The 6,190-nt window shown below is 47.0% G+C and overlaps 1 pseudogene; it reads left to right on the top strand.

Annotated features, from left to right (window-relative positions):
* The first annotated feature begins 5,123 nt into the window (after nt 1-5,123).
* LOC123049024 (mitochondrial import inner membrane translocase subunit TIM17-1-like) lies at nt 5,124-5,990 on the top strand (annotated as a pseudogene).
* The last annotated feature ends 200 nt before the right edge of the window (nt 5,991-6,190 follow it).

Genomic DNA, 6,190 nt, shown 5'->3' on the forward strand with positions numbered 1-6,190 from the left:
GCGAGTGCCAAGGGAGGCCAGGGCTACGAGTCGGCTCTAGGCAGCGCCTACTAGCCGCGAGAGGGGGGAGCGGGCGGTTAGGCCAGAGCATGTCGGAGGCTCGCGCCATTGGATGTGAATCCAACGGTTCAAATAGAATTGACCGAAACTGATTTTTTTTTTCCGGAAATAGTAACTGGCGAATGTTCACCAGGGAGCAACTGCCTGCGAACGCCTAAACTGCCACATGATCTTGATCCTACGTTGCATGTCGAATGACTTTTTCACACTCAACATTAAAGGAATGCCGTGGCAGTTTTGCAAAATGGCCAGCCAGTTTCTCCAAATACACTGAAACTGCAAACGACATCTCTTGTGGGGAGCGTTCGCCAAATATGCCAACCTTTTTATTTTTCCCGGTTTCCTGATGTATTGGCGATTCCAGTAAAACAAACTCCTAACCGCCGGCGACTACGCAGTGGGGGTTGTCCAGCCAAACCCCAGTGCCTGGAGTTGTTGCTAGCCCACTCCTCTTCCAGCCGGGGGTGCTGGAGGCATTGTCAAACGCCGTTGCTGACAGGATTGCTACGGCAGGAGGTGGTACAGGGAACAATGTGCTGCGCTTTAAATTCAACGCAGCTAAGAATCCCATGCGAGGCAACTCAAAAAAGAAAGATAAAAAGAAAATGGGGCTAAACAGAGATGAGGATGCTCGTAAGCAAGTACTGGGAAAAAAAAGGGGACACTCTTTTGGCGTTCGTCCGACTGGTAGTGATTTAGAGTTCTCCTTTGAGAAAGAAATGGAGAGCTATGAGCGCATTTTATATGGCGATGTAACCGTCTCATCCAAGCGGGTGTGCACTGGTAGAGTTGAAGTAGTCCAGAACAAGGAGGGAGGGGTTACACACATTGCAAAGGAGACTGACGAGAAGGAGGAGGAGTATGTTCCGCAAGGTGTGGAATCTGTAGGTGAAGAGAAAGATGAAAATGGCACATCGGCGGCCCCCGAGGAGGGGGACCGCCGCGCAAAATGAAAATCCTAGGATGGAACTGTCGTGGTATGCTCTCCAACACGGCAGTTCGTGAGCTTCGGGAGCTACAGGATCGTACAAGGGCAGATTTAATTTTCCTTTCTGAATCTCATTTGAATAATTGTAAAGCCGATGAGCTACGCTGCACTTTAGGTTTTGACTCTATGTTAGTAGTGGAAAGTGATGGTAAGGCCGGTGGCCTAGTTTTGTTTTATCATAAGTCGAATAAAGTTGAGTTGAACTATGTTTCGCCCCATTTTATTGATATTGTGTTCATGTATGAGGATGTGGTTCAATGGCGTTTTACGGGTTTTTATGGTCACCCGAATTGGAATGAACGCCATCTATCTTGGAATGATATTCGCAATCTACATAGTAAGGGTAACCACCCCTGGGTGGTTTTGGGGGATTTTAATGAAATTTTGTATCCTTCGGAAAAGGAGGGCGGTATGGCAAGACCACTTGGTATGATGAGAGAGTTCCGTGAATGCCTAATGGATTGTGGTCTCGACGATTTAGGCTATACATGAGACCTTTTCACTTGGAGTAGAGGCGAAATTCGTGAGCGTCTTGATCGGGCGGTCTGTAATTTAGCACGGGCAAATAAATTCCCACGAGCGGGAGTGACCAACGAAGAACATGTTCATTCTGACCATCGTCCAATCGTACTGGATACGGATTTTTTGGATGAAAAAATATTCAAACGACCAGAGGGACGTGTTAAACAATTTGAGGCGAGGTGGTTGAAAGAAGAGACAGTCACTGAAATTGTTAAGGCATCTTGGGAGAAAGCAAAGCTTGCGGGGATTGGACCTTCACTTGCTGATCGTACGAGAGCAGTGCATGCCGATTTGCATACTTGGGATCGGGAAACTCTAAAGGGACCGAAAGTGAGAATTAGGAAATTGAAAAAAGAATTGGAGAAACTAAGACGAGGCCCTCTGGATACGGAATCTCGATGTCGCCAGAAGGAAATTATTGTGGTAATTGAGAATATTTTGGATCAAGAGGAAGTTTTCTGGTTACAAAGAGGACGGGCGAACTGGTTGATGCATGGGGATCGTAATACAGCTTTCTTTCACAACGCTGCCACGACCAGGAAAAAAAGAAATAATATAAGGAAACTGTTAGATGATTCAGGAAACTGGGTAGAAGAAAAGGAGTTGAGAGATCACATCACTAAATATTTTTCAAAGCTTTTCACTTCGGAAGTTCTGCATCCCAATCAAGAAGTTTTATCACTTGTCCGTAGGAGAGTGTCAAATGAAATGAACAGTGCTCTACTTGCCCCTTATACCGCGGAAGATGTTCGCAAGGCTTTATTCGATATTGGGGACTTGAAAGCTCCAGGACCAGATGGTCTCCATGCTATTTTCTATAAAAGGTTCTGGCCTATGCTGGGGGAGGACCTAATTGAGGAGGTTTTGAAAGCAGTCAACACATGTACTATCCCGACCGGTTGGAACGATACGGCGATCGTGATGATTCCTAAGATTAATACACCAGAAAAGGTAACACAATTTAGACCGATCAGCTTATGTAATGTGGTATACAAAATAATTGCAAAAATGGTGGCTACCCGTTTGAAGGTTTTTTTACCAGAAATCATTAGCCCAACACAGAGTGCATTCGTACCGGGAAGACTGATAACGGATAATATTTTAGTGGCCTATGAATGTTTTCACACAATTAAGAACAAAAGAGAAGGTAGAGAGGGCTTGTGTGCCATAAAACTTGACATGCACAAAGCATACGATAGAGTCGAGTGGCCTTTTTTGAAAGAGATTATGTTGAGATTGGGTTTTCGTTAAGAATGGGTGAATTTGATTATGCAATGTGTCTCAACTGTCGAATACAGAGTAAGGATCAATGCAGAGGAAAGTGAGAGCTTCAAGCCTACTAGAGGATTGAGGCAGGGTGATCCGCTATCACCATACCTCTTCTTGCTATGCACAGAGGGGTTGAATGCATTGCTGACACATGCCGAGGAAAACGAAAACATATCAGGAGTTAAAGTATGTAGGGACGCCCCGCCAGTCACAAATCTTCTCTTTGCGGATGATTCATTGATCTTGATGAAAGCCAATCAGCATAGTGCGGCGGCCCTGAAATCAGCATTAGATTTATATTGTGCGGCGTCGGGACAACTGGTAAGTGTGGAAAAATCCAGCATTTTTTTAGTCCTAATACAACGGTTGAGATCAGGGAACAAATGTGTACAACGCTGAATATAATGACGGAGGCAATGAATGATAAATACTTGGGTTTACCAGCCAACGTGGGTGCTGATAAATCAGACTGCTTTAAATTTCTGATTGAACGAATTGTTAAGAAAATTAGTGGTTGGAAGGAAAAATTACTGTCTGCCGGGGGGAAGGAGATCCTACTCAAGGCCGTGATCCAAGCCATACCTACCTATGCAATGTCGGTCTTTAAAATTCCTAAAAAAATTATAAAGGAATCATTGACGCGATAGCGCATTTCTGGTGGGGTGACGAGGAGAACCAGAGGAGGATGCACTGGATGGCCTGGTGGAAAATGTGTGTACCAAAAAACCAAGGTGGAATGGGATTCCGTGATATCCACTGTTTCAACCTAGCTTTGCTCGCCAAACAAGCATGGCGTCTTATAGATAATCCTGATTCCTTGTGTGCCACTATTCTGAGGGCCAAGTACTACCCTGATGGCGATTTGCTGAAGTCTAAGCCAAAGCGTGGCGCTTCTTTCATCTGGCAGAGCATTATGGCAGGTATAACTACTCTGAAATGTGGCTATATTTGGCGAGTGGGTAATGGACATAACATCAATATCTGGGAAGATGCCTGGATCCCAAACTGTGTCACTAGGAAGATTGTGACCCCTAGGGGGAGCCATTTGCTATCAAAAGTGAGTGACCTGATTGACCCTGCTTCCAACAATTGGGACGAGGAACTGATTAGACAAACTATGTGGCCCATTGACGCACAACGAATTCTTTCAATCCCACTTTCGCAATATGATATGACAGATTTCATTGCCTGGAGTTACACAAAAAATGGTATGTTCTCGGTAAGGTCTGCTTACTCGGTGGAATGGAATTATCAGTATGAGAGTAGACTCAAATATTCTAATGGGATGGGGCGAAGCATACCAAATCCTATTTGGTGTCAGATATGGAAGTTAGCCTGCCCAGCAAAGGTAAAAATTTTTATATGGCGTACATTACATGGCACTCTCCCATGCCGGGTAACACTCGCTAATAGACACATGAAGGTCTCGCCCTCTTGCCCGACTTGCTCTCGGGGTTTAGAAGATACGAAACACATGCTTTTCCTCTGTAGTAAAGCAAAGGAGGTTTGGAAGAGACTAGGGATGGATGTGATAATTGATAAAGCTTGTGAGGTTGATCTTGCCGGGGAGGCAATATTGGAATACCTTTTACTTCTTCCAGACCAAGACTTGAGTATTATGGGGTACCAAAATGTACGTGAAATGATAGCTATTTCAGCTTGGTACCTATGGTGGGAAAGACGAAAGTTAGTGCATAAGGAATTAACTCAGAATGCAAATCAGATAGCAATGGGGATCATAGCTCTCACATCCAACTTTGTAAATGCATCATCTCCAAAGGCGACGATGAAAAAGGGGGGTTGGTACTGTCCTCCTAGGGGTTTTGTGAAACTTAATGTTGACGCCTCTTTTGATCATGATATGTTGAAGGGTACGATGGGGGCAGTTTTAAGAGACCACAAAGGTAGGTTCATTGCAGGAGGAAATGAAAAGATTGACTATTGTGCGGATGTTTTGATGGCTGAAGCTTTAGCTCTCAAGTTTGGCCTAACAATGGCGCAAAGGGCGGGGTGTAACCGCCTAATCATCAACTCAGACAACATGGAGGTGGTTGAGACCATGCAGGAAGGAGGACAATCAACGGGGGCGGCGGCAGCAGTCTTCGAGGATTGTTACCACTACGCCTGTGATTTTGTCACGACTAGATTCGAACATTGTAATAGAGAGGCAAATAAAATAGCTCATGAACTTGCTAGATTAGCTAGATTTTCTTCGACTTCCGACTGGTTTGAGGAACCTCCAAATGAAATTGTAATGATCCTCACAAACGATGTACTGGTTATTTCAAATGAATAAAGCTTCCTTTTAAATAAATAAAAAACTCCTAACCGCCGGCTCATGAAAGAGTTGGATCGAACCCTACCTCCACCACAACGCATCGATTGATTCTTCAGATAGGGTTACGCAGCTGATGCCATGTCGGCGCCTCTTCTGGACAGAGACCCGTGCCCGGACCGCATCATCGAGGATGCCGGCGGTACTTTCGCCATGGGCGCCGTGGGAGGTTCTGTCGTCCACCTCCTCAAGGGCCTCCGCAACTCGCCCAATGGCGCGCGGATCAGCGGCGGCATGCAGGCCGTGCGATCGAACGCCCGCGGATCGGCGGGAGCTTTGCCGTGTGGGGCACCGTCTTCTCCATCACCAGCTGCGCCGCGGTCTTCGTGCGCCAGAAGGAGGACCCCTGGAACTCCGTCGTCGCCGGCGCCGCCACGCACGGGTTTCTCCACCTGCGCATGGGCCTCAGAGTTGCAGGCCGCTGGGCGGTCTATGGCGGCTGTCTTCTCGCGCTCATCGAGGGCGACGCCCTCATGGTAAACCGTCTCTTCGACGCAAAGAAGAACCCTCCGCCGCGGCCGCGCCCTGCCCATGACCCCAACTTGGCCACCGCGGCGACCCCAGACCTGCCCCAGCCAGCCGTGGCCCCTGCGGAGGTCGCGAGATCGAGCGGTGGGGGTAGCTGGTTTGGCGGCCTCTTCGTCAAGGAGGAGGAGGAGAAGAAGCCCAGTGGCAGTGAGGGCAAGTCGGAGATATTAGAGAGCTTCGAGACGCCCAGCCCTCCGGTGCCATCATCGGAGCACAAGTGAAAAGAAGGTGCGCGCGGTGTTAATTGGACTGCTCTCTGGTCTGCATCTTTCACTCGGTTTCAGGAATATGTGCTGTCTTTCAGCTTGACCCGTTCCTTGTTTCTTCTACTTTCACGGGAGGAGGTGACAATTATAGATTGATTTGATGGATTATGGATGGGCTTAGGCCTATATAAGACAATAATCCCTAGTTAACCTCTAAGGCCCATGCATGTGTACGGTAAGTGATGGGAAGTATGGGAAGTTTAGTCCCATACTGCTACAGTA

This window comes from Triticum aestivum, chromosome 2D (genome assembly GCF_018294505.1).
Source record: "Triticum aestivum cultivar Chinese Spring chromosome 2D, IWGSC CS RefSeq v2.1, whole genome shotgun sequence".
In the NCBI taxonomy this organism is placed as follows: domain Eukaryota; kingdom Viridiplantae; phylum Streptophyta; class Magnoliopsida; order Poales; family Poaceae; genus Triticum; species Triticum aestivum.